The 16,269-nt window shown below is 49.2% G+C and overlaps 1 pseudogene; it reads left to right on the top strand.

The window, feature by feature from the left end:
• The window catches only part of LOC123072929 (G-type lectin S-receptor-like serine/threonine-protein kinase SRK), an 18,955-nt pseudogene extending 3,084 nt beyond the window's left edge, over window positions 1-15,871 (top strand).
• Window positions 15,872-16,269: the final 398 nt, after the last annotated feature.

Here is a 16,269-nt window from a genome sequence, read left to right as displayed (position 1 = left end):
ATACGAAAGAAACGTATGCCCACCTCGTATTGTACAGCTCTGCCGGGCATACGTATACCGCGCGCATGAAAAAAAAAGTACCCATGATCTGGGCCCGCCCCCATCTTCTCGCCCGCCCATCTAGTCGCCCGCCCGCTAATCAAGGTATTTCCAGAGTTGGCGATCGCCGCCGCAGCAGATCGCCGCCGTCCGAACCCCGTGCGAGGCCACCCTCGCCGTCCCAACGTCGCCCGTCGCCGCCCTCGGCGTCTGGACGTCGCCCGCCGCCGCCCCCGTCGCCGCATCTCACCGTCCCAACTTCACCCGTCGCCGCATCTCACCGTCCCAACGTCGCCCGTCCCAACGTCGCCCGTCCCAACTTCGCCCGACGACGCGGACGTGAAGGGCCCGACGTCTGACGCTGCCCTCGCCGCCCGAACCCCGTCCGACACCGCCCTCGCCGTCGCAACGTCGTCCGTCGCCACATCTAACCGTCGTCGTTGTACGGCGGGGACGTGAAGGGCCCGACGTCTGACGCCGCCTCCGCAGCACTGTCGTCGAACGTCGTCGACGTCTACACCGCAGGCCAAGGTTTGTCATGCCCGTCATCTAAACCTAGCGGGATAGATACAGGTTTCGCGTGAGGAATACATGCATGCAAACTCATTTTTTTATTTTTCTTTTTTTGCAAATAAGTTGCGTTGGGCACTAAATTCGTTTACAGTACATGAACGAGTAATTACACAGTTGATGCAGACTGGTCATTCGTTTGTGCTGCCCGTAACTGCGCATGCGTGGTGTTGTGTGTTTTCTACTGGATAATAGATGTAGTAATGAGCTGGAATGAAAGTAGTAATAGCAGTACTAAAAAAATTGTTTTTCTGGAGGGTAGGCTTGAGCCTGTTTAAGCCTGTGTAGTAGACTCGCCGCTGGATAGAAGTGAGGGCTAGTTCATGCATGTACGGATTTAGGGTTTAGGGTTCATCAAAACCTCCCGCCGCAGCGCCTCCTCTACGGACTAGGGCATGATTTACAGAACTAGCGTTGCTTTGGGCATGATGCATTGTACTAAACCTAACACACGATGTTTTGCAGTTCTGTGAGTTTGGCGTGTTGACATGGACGAAGAATCCGCATTCGGGAGGGACGAGAATGGTACTGATAAGGTGACTAAGACCGATAACGATAATTTGAACGAAGATGATGACAGCAGCGACAACGATTCCGTCTCGTCATATGATATCTTACCTCCGGAGGATTTTGATAATAATGAACATGGCGCAAATAGCGAGAACGTAAGTGGCGTATATTTTGTTTTTATTTTTGAATTTGCAAAGTATGGCATGGCTAACTATATATCTTTGTGTACAAATTTACAGGAAGATGTGGATGTTAACAATGTGCAACATAATTGGCAGGAATCATTTGCAGATAACTGGAGCCAGGTTAGTTGTTAGATGTTGTACGTCGATCAATAGTATGATTTAAATGATAGTAATTGACATATATATTTTCAAATGAATGTTGTAGGAGGAGTCAGATGGTCTTGTACTTGATCACGATGAGGGAGAGATTGATATTGAGGAGGCTCAAAGGGAGCAGAAGATGCTTGAGACACATTGGAAGGTTATGGCTATGACCTTTCGGTCGCAAGGGGATGCATACATATTCTACAACAATCACGCCAGAGAGCACGGGTTTAGTATCAGGAAACAGAAGGTGAAACGAGGTGCTTCGGGAATGATACGGTACCGGCGGTTTCTTTGCTCCAGGGCAGGGAGAAGGCAGAGCAAGTTCATAACCATGGAGGGCCGCAAGCGCAGGCTTAGACCGGAGACTCGTTGCGACTGCGGTGCACATATGGTGGTGAAGCTGGACAGAGAACGTGGCGTTTGGTTCGTCGCATCATTCGTGGATGATCACAACCACGCGATGGCTCGGCCCGACGAGGTTTGTTTTTTTGGTCACACAGACGGATTGGAGATGGCCAGAGGGCGGAGATATTGGCGATGGGAGCGGCCGGGATAAGGAAGCATATTATAATGGACAACTTCATCAGCAGATACGGTTCGTACGATAAGTGCGGGCTTATCAGGAGGGACATTTACAATCTTTGTTGCAGAGAAAAAACGAAGCTCATTGCAAAGGGAGATGCAGAGACGGCAGTTGGCATTATGAGGAGCAGGAAGGAGAAGGACCTTGAGTTTTTTTTTTAGTATGTGCGTGACAAGGAAGGGCGATTGAAGAGTATGTTCTGGTGTGATGCACAGTCGCGGAGGGACTATCAGGACTACGGAGATGTGGTCGTGTTTGATAGCAAGTATAAGATGAACAGATACGGTATGCCGTTCGTCCCCTTTGTCGGAGTTAACAACCACCGTTGCACCACAGTGTTTGGTTGTGCCATCATTGCTGACGAGACGGAAGGGACATACGTGTGGCTGCTGCAGACATTTATGAAGGCAAACTGTCAGGTGAAGCCAAAGTCAATAATTACAGACGGTGACGCTGCAATGATCCGGGCTATTCGGACTGTCCTTTCAGATGTTTTCCATCGTCTTTGCTCCTGGCATATCGAGAAAAATATGCAAAGGCACCTGCATTACAAGTCACTGGATGAGTTCAGATCGCTCCTGTACTATGCCACCTCTCAAGCGAACTTTGAGCAGAGATGGAAAGCTTTCTATGATAAGTGGAAGACGGATAGAACCGAAGAGTGGCTTGACAGGATGTACAGGAAGAGGAGACTTTGGGCAGCTTCATATCTTTCCGATGGTTTTTTCCTTGGTATGCGAAGTAACCAGAGGAGTGAAAGCCTCAACTCCTGCCTTCACCTTCACCTGGACTACGGTATGACAATTGTTGATTTGGTGGTGCATTATGAGAATTGTATAGTTCGCCTGCGTGAGAACGAGGCGTACGATGACTGCGAGGCATTCCAGAAGGAACCACCGTCGGTTACTGAATATAAGGCCCTTGAGGAGCATGCCGCCAAAGTATTCACACCTGCTAATTTCTACATCCTGCAAGATGATTTGCATAAGATGGGTCAGCTGGAGATATTTGAGACGCTCGTGGGAATTGGGCGTCAAACATTCATGGTGACATGGAAGGATAACCACAAGTTCACGTACAATGTTGTTTATGAACCAGGTAACTCAGAACAAACTATTACATGCAGTTGTCTTAGGATGGTTCGGAAAGGGCTGCCATGCAAACACATTCTGTTTGTTCTCCATCATCTGAACTTAACTGAAATACCAAAGTGTTGTGTCATGCATCAGTTGTCCAAACATGCGAGAGATGGGTTGCCTGTGTAGTGGAAGAGTGATATGTTTGGATGGGGTTGGTCAGGGCCATTGGAGAGAGAACGGTATAGTGCAATAACCATTAAATCCGCAGAAGCTTCTCATGTTGCAGCAAATGATCCCTTCTTGTACGATGAGTTGATGAAATGTCTGGACAACATAATAGCGCAGAAAAAGATTTCAGAGGAGGAACTTGTAGGAAGTAGAAGGTATGCTATGCTGAAGAAGGAGGCAAGTCAGGCGCAACAAGTTGAGCCTGGTATTGGTGATCCTCAGAAAGTTTCGACGAAGGGTGCACCTAAGAAGGGGCGATCGAAGAGGGGCCCCGACGTTACAAAGAATGGTAGGCCAAAAGATTTTACAGAGAAGAAAAGTGGTCCTTTGTGCAGTCTGTGTGGTCTCCCAGGTCATAACAAGGCTACATGCAGTAAGAACGAGAAGTGAGTTGCAACCTTTTTATGTTTGTTATGTTGCTACTTTGATTTTACCAACTATATTTGCTCATCCATTTCTTTATGTTTTGTTCAGGAACTGGGCGTAGAGACGCAGCTTGGTTTGTACGAAGAATAAAAGTGGTCGCACGAACCTTTGTCGTTTTTTATTCGTACGTGTCTGCAAGAAAACTTGATAAGTTATTTGTTTGTGTTTTGATAAAAGATATATGTAATAAATTTGGAGATGACATTGCATATGTTATACTACCTGGGCATGATGATGATTTTGTTTGCTGTTTGCTACCTGGGCATATATGTTGTACTGATGATGATTTTGTTTGATGTTGTTTCTGGCCGATACTTTCTGCCAAAATAATTGAAAAAGTGAAGTTTTTAAAAAAAAATGCCCGACCACCGCTGCTGGGCCCATAGTAGCTTACGGAAGCTACCCAAATCAAGCCCAAAGGCGACTCGGGCGGCCGATCGAGCCCACTAGCGGGCCCAGCAGCGGGGTCCAACGGGGCGCACGGGGATAATAAGAGAGGAGTTCGAAAGGGGGGGCGGAGGCAGCTATTTAAGCCGCTCCTGGCGCCCCCCCCCCCCGCTTCCGAGGTGGGACTAAAACTTGGGCGCTGCCCCGCGCGGGCGAGGGGAGGGGGCGTGGGCCGGGGGAGGGGCGAGGGGAGGGGGGCTTGGGCCGGGGGAGGAGCCCCGCGCGGGCGAGGGGAGAGGCCGTGGGCCGGGGGAGGAGCCCCGCGCGGGCGAGGGAGGGCCAGCACGTTTTTTATATATTTTTTCTTTTTCTTTTTCTTTACTTATTTCAATTTGCTGAACTTTTTATAAAATACGTGAACTATATTTGAAAAAACTATTTTTATTTTTCTTGAACTATTTTGTATTTCCTGAACTAGTTATAAAATTTCATTAACTTATTCAAATCCGTGAACTTTCAATGAAAGAAAAAAGAAAAGAAAAAGAAAAAGAAAAAACGAACCAGAAAAAAAATTATAAAAACGTGCTGGCCCTCCCTCGCCCGCGCGGGGCTCCTCCCCCGGCCCACGGCCTCTCCCGCGCCCCTCCCGCGGCCCACGCCCCCTCCCCCTCGCCCGCGCGGGGCAGCGCCCAAGTTTTAGTCCCACCTCGGAAGCGGGGGGGGGGCGCCAGGAGCGGCTTAAATAGCTGCCTCCGCCCCCCCTTTCGAACTCCTCTCGTATTATCCCCGTGCGCCCCGTTGGACCCCGCTGCTGGGCCCGCTAGTGCGCTCGATCGGCCGCCCGAGTCGCCTCTGGGCTTGATTTGGGTAGCTTCCGTAAGCTACTATGGGCCCAGCAGCGGTGGTCGGGCATTTTTTTTAAAAAACTTCACTTTATTTTGGCAGAAAATAGCGGCTGCAAACAACAGCCCGCACTGACCACATCACATTTATTTAGTTGCGACAAATGGCAAACAGTGCATAATACAAAGTGCGTACATAACATGTTCAAAAATCATCACCCACGATGCTGCAAGTAAGAGTGATATTGTAGTAGACCACATCACATTTATTTAGTTGCAAAACATGCTAAACCATGCCGCAGATAAGAGTAATATTGTAGCAAATACCAACCACTGCAAATATATAGATGTCTTAATATGTAAATTGTATCAAGATACCGACAACGGCACATTTATTTAGTGGAGATAATAGCCAACACCCCATCCTCCTACTCATTTGGTCTCCATGATCTTGAGGATCTTCTCTTTCACTACTTCCTTCGTGTTGCACTCTGAAAAAAGTATATCAGCTAGAATGCGTCCCCTTGAAGCATTAACCTCATCTTGATCGAACTCAAATGCCCAACCATCTCCGTCCCAGTGTTGAACGAGGATTATGGGTCTGCATATGGTTGCAATAACAATTGATGACCTACAAAATAACATAACAGCAATACGCCTATTAGATAATTTATATGCAAATGACATGTCCAACTTAATAACTTATTGCTAATACTTACACCGCCATGCAACCATTTTTTCGAAATGATGGCTTCAAGCATATGAGGTGTACATGTTTCCCCACCAATTCCCGTCATGTGCACGACAGTTTTCCTGCGAAACTTCTCCGAGTCTGCCAGTGTCCGGATATAAATCTTTGCGGCCTCTATGTGATCCTCATTAATGTAATCAGTATTAATCATAGCAGCTCTTATACCAAACAGACCTAAAATAGTAAGAAACAATGAGTTAATAAAGTGTGCATGCAAGGACAGAAGTATGTTGCTACAATAATGTACTTAGCACTTACTTTTCTTTGCACGTTTACGTCCACCGTTCTGCTGGTAAGGTGAAAGGCAATATTTTGACTGTTTCCTCTTGCGTTTCCCATCATTCTCCTTCCATCATTCTCCTTCCCATCATTCTCCTTCCATCATCCTTCCCATCACTCTTCTGAGTGCCACTTTCTATCGCATTTTTAATACGGGTGTTCAGACTATCCATACTAAACTCCTCAGATTTATCGGTGCTAGACCCGTCTGACACTTCATTCATATTCTTGGGGGTTGAAGTAAAAGGTGGAAATTCATTCGTGGCTACCGTCTCAAGAGATGGGTCGGGTGAATTACCGTTGTCATAAATAACGAAGGGGTCGCCTTCATCTCCTGTACCAGGTGTGTTGTGATGCACACCTTTATCACGCGCCAATTTCTTCCCGTTCCCGGTGGTGAAGGATGCATCCACCCTGTTGTCCATGTCTTCTTTTGCGGGAGTTGATTTTACATCTGTCCAATATTTTGATTTATATTTTGATGGACCATACTTCCCCATCCACGCTTCACTATGCTCCACAAACTCAATGTCATCACGAAACCCCCTGAAGGCAAGACCTTCCTTCTCTAGCTTCTGCACTACAATCTGCAATGACACATCGAAATTATTTATTACATGCATAAATTATCAATAATCCCATGCAAACTGAAATACACATCAGTATTTACCTCAGCACATTTTTCAGGGAGCAGTCTAATTTCTTTTTGCATATCTTTGATGCATTTCATCACTTGATCTAATGTAGTATCCCTGCTGGAAGAAGCCTCGTCTCTATTATCTTTCCTTCTTTGGGCACGATCTGTTCCATCTTGTTGCTCTAATTCTTCCTCTGCCTTTCTTCCTTGCTGAGCAATTAATGTCTGTCTGTACTTCTCACTTATCACGTCATCAATCTGTTACATATTAAATCAATATAAATTTCTCAACACATAAATAGCAACATAATTGCATGCAGTTGGAACCATTAAAACTTACCGTCCCATTACCACGGCCGTATGCCGTGTCGTACGAGTCACGCTTCATAGCCTCATCTTCTGACCAATTGACCATCAACGGATACTCATGAGCTAGTGGATCAAATGCCTCTTCATCCAGTGGCTGCACTTTCTCCCAAAACATGTACTGCACAAACATGAAGTATATCAGCAAATTCTTTTCACAAACTTTAGTTTCAAATAAACAAATATAACATAAGGTTTACCTGTATGAGGGCAAGGTTTCCGATCGGCCAAGTAAATTTTTCAAGATCTGACAAGGTCTTTGTGATGCCTTCCACGCAAACACGTAAAGTAAATGCGTTCCAATTATATGATTTGATGGCCTCCACATCGTGCACTAACTTGTAGTAAGCATTAGGAACTTCTCTGGTGGACTGCGGTGCAAGAACCGTGCCCAGAAGAACCAGAACAATTCTACGGAGGAAATCATCATCGTACGTGCCACTGGCAACGATGTTGTCAATCAGATCGTCTATCATCATTTGCCCCATTTTCGAATCTACAAAACGACTAGGCACCTTCACCTTCGCCTTTAACCCCCCTTTACCTAGGGCTTTCATGGCATCTTTGCCCTTGTTCTGTAGCCCAAAAATGTCATACACATCTTCGGTGCGCAATGAAATCGCACCGTTTTTTGATGGCATGATGAACCTTTTTCTGTCCATTGCATACGATTTAATAATAAACTTGAGTAAACATTTTCGCATCAGCACACTAGGAATCATGAACATTTTTTCAAGACTAGTGCTCGCAAACCGCGTTTTCTGCCTAGAGTTTAGTTTGCTGACCAAGAGACACCACTTCTCAACCGAACAAAAAATCTCTCCGTACTCCTCCATCGCTAGGAATAGGAGCAAAAATAATGTTAGCTACTATGTATGCGTACATGATAAACATGATGAATGCATAGTACCTCGTGCCATGAGATCGGTGCCGGCCCTTGGGGACGATGGCGCGTTGGCGTTGCTAACTACAAACAAAATTCATACATATATAAGCTATCATGCATGCATAATTATTACCAAAACTATAGCCAAATTAGATATATAACCTCATTCACATTAGACATAATCAAATTAGACATTCTCACATTATTCTCTAAGTACATAGTGTACTGACCTTGGGACAAAATATTCAACGATCAAGGTTATGCTTATATTTTAATGCCCTGTTTCATAACAAATTATTTTCTAAGTACTCTAAAAATATTAGGCCTACTCTAAAAATATTTTCTAATTACTCTAGGAAGTTGGCGTCGGCGTCAGAACGCGTCTACGGCGGCGACGGGGGGCAGGTTTCGGGAGTTACCTCGAAGGTGGCGTCGAGGTCGTAGGGGGCGTCGGGCGTCGGCGTGAAGGTGGCGTCGGGGGCGTCGGCGTGAGGTCGCGTCGGCGGCAGATGGCGTCGGTGGCGTAGGGGGCGTCGGCGTCGAGGGCGTCGGCTAGAAGGTGGCGGCGGGGGCGTAGGGGGCGTCGGCGTGACGGCGCGTCGGCGGCAGATGGCGTTGGGGCCGTCGGCGTCGGGGGCGTCGGGGGCGGCGTCAGCCGCAGATGGCGTTGGGGGCGGCGGGCGCAGGCAGCTAGGGTTAGGCGGCGACTAGTGGCGATCGTGGAGGCGGCGTGGACTCGCGATCGTGGACGCGGCGTGGCTTCGACCCCCGATCGAGGCGAGGTCCACTAGGGCTTTGACCTCCTCGGATCGGCTGCAGTCGGCTATAGTCGGGACACCTTCGAGGGCCACTCCCTCCCCGCCACGTCAGTAATAGGTGGGGGTTAGATCCGGCTATTAACTATGCGGGTGGGTTAGGGTGGGTGATGAGGGCATACGGCGGCGGGCGTGCCAGGTGCTAATAACGATAGATTCGGTCAGGCCCGCGTCTCCTGTGTCTCTACTGCCGTCCGCAATGATTGGGCCGGGCCCCAGACGACACGGCGATTCGCGTCGAGGTGCTGCACTTCAAATTTAGTCCCACCTCGGCCGTCGAAGGATGTCCCGACCAGTTTATATAGCCGTCTCCGGTAGTCCATGCATGGTCATATATTATATTATGATATGGCTCTACATAACTGCCAGGTAGTACACTGTCTCGCAGTGAACTGCCGCGCAGTTAGGTAAAGTCACATCACAATATTAAATATGATTTATTTTATTTTTTTAAATACAAACAGAAAACAATTTTTTTTTAAAATATGGTTCCCAAATAATTTATTTTTTGTACTCCGTCAAACCTCGCGACACTTTTTCCACAAGTTGCCATCACCATCCACAGCACCCACGCCAACTCGTGTATTTTTCCGACGCTCCACGCATTTTCTAGGGTTTTCCAGGTCCAAAATCGCAAAAACACTGCCCGGACGTGACGCAACGTCCGTTTTGTGTCCGTTTTCGTTCCAACCTTGCGTGGGGGCCTACGTTGGCCGTGCCCACACGTACGCACACTTTGGTGCAGTTGCATGCATGCGATCACGTAGCCCCAGTGCAACCAGCTACTTGTCGGTCTGCCGGGGAGGGGGTTCCCAACTACGGTTTTTTTTACTCCGTCAAACCTCGCGACACTTTTTCCACAAGTTGCCATCACCATCCACAGCACCCACGCCAACTCCCGTATTTTTCCGACGCTCCACGCATTTTCTAGGGTTTTCAGGTCCAAAATCGCAAAAACACTGCCCGGACGTGACGCAACGTCCGTTTTGTGTCCGTTTTCGTTCCAACCTTGCGTGGGGGCCTACGTTGGCCGTGCCCACACGTACGCACACTTTGGTGCAGTTGCATGCATGCGATCACGTAGCCCCAGTGCAACCAGCTACTTGTCGGTCTGCCGGGGAGGGGGTTCCCAACTACGGTTTTTTTCTACTCCGTCAAACCTCGCGACACTTTTACCACAAGTTGCCATCACCATCCACAGCACCCACGCCAACTCGCGTATTTTTCCGACGCTCCACGCATTTTCTAGGGTTTTCCAGGTCCAAAATCGCAAAAACACTGCCCGGACGTGACGCAACGTCCGTTTTGTGTCCGTTTTCGTTCCAACCTTGCGTGGGGGCCTACGTTGGCCGTGCCCACACGTACGCACACTTTGGTGCAGTTGCATGCATGCGATCACGTAGCCCCAGTGCAACCAGCTACTTGTCGGTCTGCCGGGGAGGGGGTTCCCAACTACGGTTTTTTTTTACTCCGTCAAACCTCGCGACACTTTTACCACAAGTTGCCATCACCATCCACAGCACCCACGCCAACTCGCGTATTTTTCCGACGCTCCACGCATTTTCTAGGGTTTTCCAGGTCCAAAATCGCAAAAACACTGCCCGGACGTGACGCAACGTCCGTTTTGTGTCCGTTTTCGTTCCAACCTTGCGTGGGGGCCTACGTTGGCCGTGCCCACACGTACGCACACTTTGGTGCAGTTGCATGCATGCGATCACGTAGCCCCAGTGCAACCAGCTACTTGTCGGTCTGCCGGGGAGGGGGTTCCCAACTACGGTTTTTTTTTACTCCGTCAAACCTCGCGACACTTTTTCCACAAGTTGCCATCACCATCCACAGCACCCACGCCAACTCCCGTATTTTTCCGACGCTCCACGCATTTTCTAGGGTTTTCCAGGTCCAAAATCGCAAAAACACTGCCCGGACGTGACGCAACGTCCGTTTTGTGTCCGTTTTCGTTCCAACCTTGCGTGGGGGCCTACGTTGGCCGTGCCCACACGTACGCACACTTTGGTGCAGTTGCATGCATGCGATCACGTAGCCCCAGTGCAACCAGCTACTTGTCGGTCTGCCGGGGAGGGGGTTCCCAACTACGGTTTTTTTTACTCCGTCAAACCTCGCGACACTTTTTCCACAAGTTGCCATCACCATCCACAGCACCCACGCCAACTCGCGTATTTTTCCGACGCTCCACGCATTTTCTAGGGTTTTCCAGGTCCAAAATCGCAAAAACACTGCCCGGACGTGACGCAACGTCCGTTTTGTGTCCGTTTTCGTTCCAACCTTGCGTGGGGGCCTACGTTGGCCGTGCCCACACGTACGCACACTTTGGTGCAGTTGCATGCATGCGATCACGTAGCCCCAGTGCAACCAGCTACTTGTCGGTCTGCCGGGGAGGGGGTTCCCAACTACGGTTTTTTTTCTACTCCGTCAAACCTCGCGACACTTTTACCACAAGTTGCCATCACCATCCACAGCATCCACGCCAACTCGCGTATTTTTCCAACGCTCCACGCATTTTCTAGGGTTTTCCAGGTCCAAAATCGCAAAAACACTGCCCGGACGTGACGCAACGTCCGCTTTGTGTCCGTTTTCGTTCCAACCTTGCGTGGGGGCCTACGTTGGCCGTGCCCACACGTACGCACACTTTGGTGCAGTTGCATGCATGCGATCACGTAGCCCCAGTGCAAGCAGCTACTTGTCGGTCTGCCGGGGAGGGGGTTCCCAACTACGGTTTTTTTTCTACTACGTCAAACCTCGCGACACTTTTTCCACAAGTTGCCATTACCATCCACAGCACCCACGCCAACTCGCGTATTTTTTCGACGCTCCATGCATTTTCTGGGGTTTTTAAGGAAAAAGTACCTTACACCGATGTCCGAACGTGACGCGACGTGTCTTTCCTCTCTGTTTTTGTCCATATCGTGCGTGCAGGACGTACTCTCATACTAAGCGTTTTTAGCAAGTATTTATGTACAAACGCATCATCAAATCAAAACTCGCGAATGAAATGGACAAAATTAATTTCACTCAAATTTCATTCAACATAGATAAAATATTTTACATACTCGGGCTAACTCAACGATTAAAAGTTCACCACATAAAGTCTACTACTTAGGCTTACAACGACATAACCAAATTAAATAAAAAACACAAAAAAACTACTCGTCGTCGCTATTGACGAGGTCAATGACGGCCGGGCCGTCGCCGCCGTCATCGTCGCTGCTGGACCGGTTCGCGAGGTCGTCCCAGTCTATCGGATCGTCGTCGGAATCCTCCTCCGCCGCCGCCGGCGGCGCTTGCTGCCACTCCTGCTGCCACTCCGGCGGCACCTGCTGCCACTCCGGCGCCACCATCGCCGCCTGCTGCGCCGCCTCGGCCGCCTGGATTGCGTCCGCAATCTCGGCGGCCTCCGTCGCCTCCGCCGCCGCCGCTGTAGCCTCCGACGCCCGTAGGGCGACGTGGTACCCCGGCGTGTCATCCGGATCACCGTCCTCGCGGAGGATGACCTGCTCCGGCGGCAACTCGATCCCCGGCGGCAAGGGAGGGGCGGCCGGCGCGGGCGCCCGTGCCGGGTACACACCGTGGCCGCCGCCACGTCTGCGGCGATATTGCGGTGGAGGCGGTGCGCGAAGACGGCCGCTGCGGCCCGTCAGATCGGGGGTCTCGCCGGCCGCGGCAAGGCGGAAGGCCGCCATCACCTCCCAATAGTCTTTCCCGCGCCAAAACCGCTTTCGGCCTTCGATGTTGTGCCGGCCGCCGCTGTGGTTGCGGAGCTTCTCCTCCGTCGCGCCGGGACCCAACGTCGCAAAGCCCTCCGTGTCGATCTTCCAGTTGCGCGCTAGACGGCAGCCCGGCGGCACGGGGAGGCAGTAGTGGTGGAGCTGCTCCGTCTCCGGCCCTCCGATGCTCGTCGGCCATGCGCCGGGGGCGTCGTCGGCGGCGCCGCCACCGGTGCTGCTGCTGTTGCCGAAGAAAGCCATCGGGTCCGGGAGGTGGCGTGGAGGTGGAGGGTGCGGGAGGTGCAGGAGGTGGCGGAAGAAAGCCATCGGGCCGGTGCCGTTTTATAGCGGGGGGAGGGAGGGAGGCGGGCAGGCGGCGCCGTGGTTATTAACGCCGGCGCGTTAATGCGCGTGGCAGGCGAGGCGGCGTTTGACCGTCGGGCGAAGCGAACAGCGCGTCGGGAGGGGGCAGGCCAGGCGGCGGGCCGGTCGGGTGGCAGCATCGGCGTGGCAGCCGAGGAGCCGACAGCGACGGCAGGCGTCAGCGGTCGCGCGGCAGGCGAGGAGGCGGCACCGGTGGCGTCCGGCAGGCGGCGCGGCAGGCGAGGAGGCGGCAGCGGTGGCGTCCGGCAGGCGCGGCTGCAGGCGGCAGCGGCGGCGCGGCACGCAAGGAGGCACGCGCGTGGAACCGCCTGCGTGCATGCGCGCCTCGGGCGCCGTGATTGGTGGCCGACACGCCACACGACGGGTGTGGGATTGCGTGGGGCCGGCGGGCGTGGGGGTGGGGCCGGCGCGGCGCCACCGACAACGCGTTGACTGCGAGCGGCCGCTTTAATTTTTTTCCCTCCCGGGCGGGCGGCCGGCCTGTATTCATATACGTATACCTCCGTCTGTTTTTTTTTTTGCGGGCGGGCGGGCCGGCGGGGCAATCTTATGCCCATCCTACCCTTTGTTATGAAGGGGTATTGGGCAATCTCAGCCCTCCTTGTGTTTACAGGGGGTCTACCGAAGCGGAAGTGACACTTATTTTGGGACGGAGGGAGTATTTTCTAATACACTACTGTGTTGTATGTTCCACACTGCTAGGTACATGGGAAGTGGAAGAATAAGCTACAAACGACAACATCAGTTGATGTATTGGAGCCATATTGTGAGCAAGTAAAGAAATGCATCGAGATAGCTTTAAGCTGTGTGGATGCAGATCGACACAAAAGGCCGAATATAAGGGTAATCATCGATAAGTTAAATGAGACGGAGACTGCGCTACAATTATTTGGTGCATCCGAGAACAAAACAGGGACGTCGATGTACAAGGTAGCTTTAAGCTCTGTGGATGCTGATCAGCACAAAAGGCCGAGTATGGGGGTTATGATCGATAAGCTGACTGCGACGCAGACTGCGACATACAAGGTTTGATTACTAATGGCCCCAATTGTTTATTACTATGCTTTGTGCCGATGCAGGGAAGGAAATTAGGTAGGATAAATTGCCAGAGGTAGGTAGCAACTCTAAAAGACGGTTGTGCTGCTTTAACCTATCATGGTTTTAGTGCAAGAGAGTTAGCAATTTTCTACATATCATGGTTTTAGCGCAAGAGGAGTGGATTTCACCTAACAGAAATGGACAGAGAGGGGTAGGTAGCAAGTCTAAAAGACGGGTGTGCTGCTTTAACCTATCCATGTTTGTAATGAATAAATTTTTACGCAAGAATTATGTGGTACTCCCTCCGATCCATAATAACCTTAGTTCAAAACCACGACATTTTTTTGGGGGGTCGGAGGGAGCAGTATATTTTTCAGAAAACTATCTGAAGTGGACATATGTCGTTATTCAATAAGCCATAATATAAATGGTATAACTGCATTCCCTCATTAATCCAAAGAGTTGTTTAGGCAGACGGGGTCCGAACCACACCATCTGTCATTACAACATTTGGAAGACATCACAAACAACTTCAGTGATGATCGTGTTCTTGGTAGGGGTGGCTCTGGTATTGTATATAAGGTATGGTTGAAGCACACATGTTATCATTTTCTGGGATGCATACTTTGACCCAAAATACCTGTTTCCATGCATTACTAAACAAACAGGGAGTGCTACAGCACGGGGAAACGGTAGCAGTGAAGAAGCTTTTGCAGCCAAATATGGTCTCACAAGAGCATTTTGAAAACGAGGTAAATCTTGTTATGAGACTAGAGCACCCAAATATAGTGCGACTAGTGGGTTACTGCTACGAAATAGAGCATGTACGTGTGCCTCACGAAAGGAAATTCGTATTCGATAGGAAGACTGAAAGATTACTTTGCATGGAATTCCTGCCTAATGGAAGTCTTGATAAGTACATTTCAGGTATGACAATTTTAGTCTTTCCTTGAGATTGTAATTCCCTTGAGTTTACTCCTAAAGAGTGTGCTCCTATGAATCAAGAAGGATAACATATAATAGAATCTCGAAACCATTATATATGCTTTTTGCAAAAGGAAGCTTTTTATTGACTCTTATTTTGTAAATTAGTGCTAGCTCATACACCCACAAAAGAGTTCAAAGCTATCCTTCTATATATAGATCATAACAATAATAGATTTGAAGAAATATATAGAATACTCTTTTTTTATTTACAAATGCAGAAGCATCTTATGGACTTCGTTGGCACACACGTTACAAAATAATTGAGGGGATTTCCTATGGTCTACAGTACCTTCACGAACAACTTGAAGGTCCTGTTATTCACTTGGACCTGAAACCTGCCAACGTATTGCTGGACAAAAATATGTTGCCCAAAATCACGGACTTTAGTCTGTCAAGCTTGCTTGAGCGAAGCCAAACTATTCACACTGCAACTATTACTCGTACATTGTAAGTGAACCGCCTCTTGAGCTGAATGGGTTCTCCTTGCCCTTCTCTTAGCAACTCATACCCAATCCTTCATGTTTACGATGCAGAGGTTACATGGCACCAGAATACCTTCATCAAGGTATAATCACACCAGTGTCAGACATATTCAGTTTGGGTGTAATAATTATGGAGGTAATAACAGGACATAGGGATTACCCATATGTTATTAAAACCTCTTCCATGGAGTTCATCAAGCTAGTAAGAAAACTCAGTTTGAACTTTCAAGATGGAGACCAGTTTGCATTAGACTACACAATATTACAATTGTGTAGTAATATCCCCATTTCTGTTTCAATTAACAGGAACTTCAGAAATGGAGAAATATGCTACAGAAAGTGCCAGGGTACACATCACTAGAAGCAGATTGCCAGCACATAAAAAGATGCATTCAAATTGGACTAATGTGTGTGAATCCTGAGTGGACCAAAAGGCCTACAATGAAGAAAGTTATTGACATGCTTGAAGGACTGGAAAGTATGGACTGGTATATTAGCAATGAGGTAACACCTGTAGCCCGCGTATGACACATTGTCAGGGAATTAATCTCATGCATTGCAAACTCAAATTCATTTTCGTGAGTACAAAATGATAGATATGCCTCTACCTTATGGCATTTCTAACCAATCCCCTAAAAATAGCAGAGTAAACCCTTAGGCTCCGCTTGGATTAGCGTTTGGCCTCTCAATACCCCTGTAAAAACGATACAAACCTCTAGGCGTCGTTTTTTCTCCCGGCGAAACTCACGCTGCGGCCGGTATAATACAAGTGTATACAAAATCCGGATGTAATATCTTACACCGAATCCAAGCGGACCCTTAGTGGAGTACATTTACTCCAGTAAACTTTGACAGGACCTGGTCGATCCCCTAATTATAACAGAGTAAAACTTACTTTTGGCTCCTGCTATGGGCGCCGCGACGAT

This window comes from Triticum aestivum, chromosome 3B (assembly GCF_018294505.1).
Source record: "Triticum aestivum cultivar Chinese Spring chromosome 3B, IWGSC CS RefSeq v2.1, whole genome shotgun sequence".
Classification (NCBI taxonomy): Eukaryota; Viridiplantae; Streptophyta; class Magnoliopsida; order Poales; family Poaceae; genus Triticum; species Triticum aestivum.
Note: the sequence above shows the minus strand (reverse complement) of the source record. Positions and strands in the feature narration are given on the sequence as shown.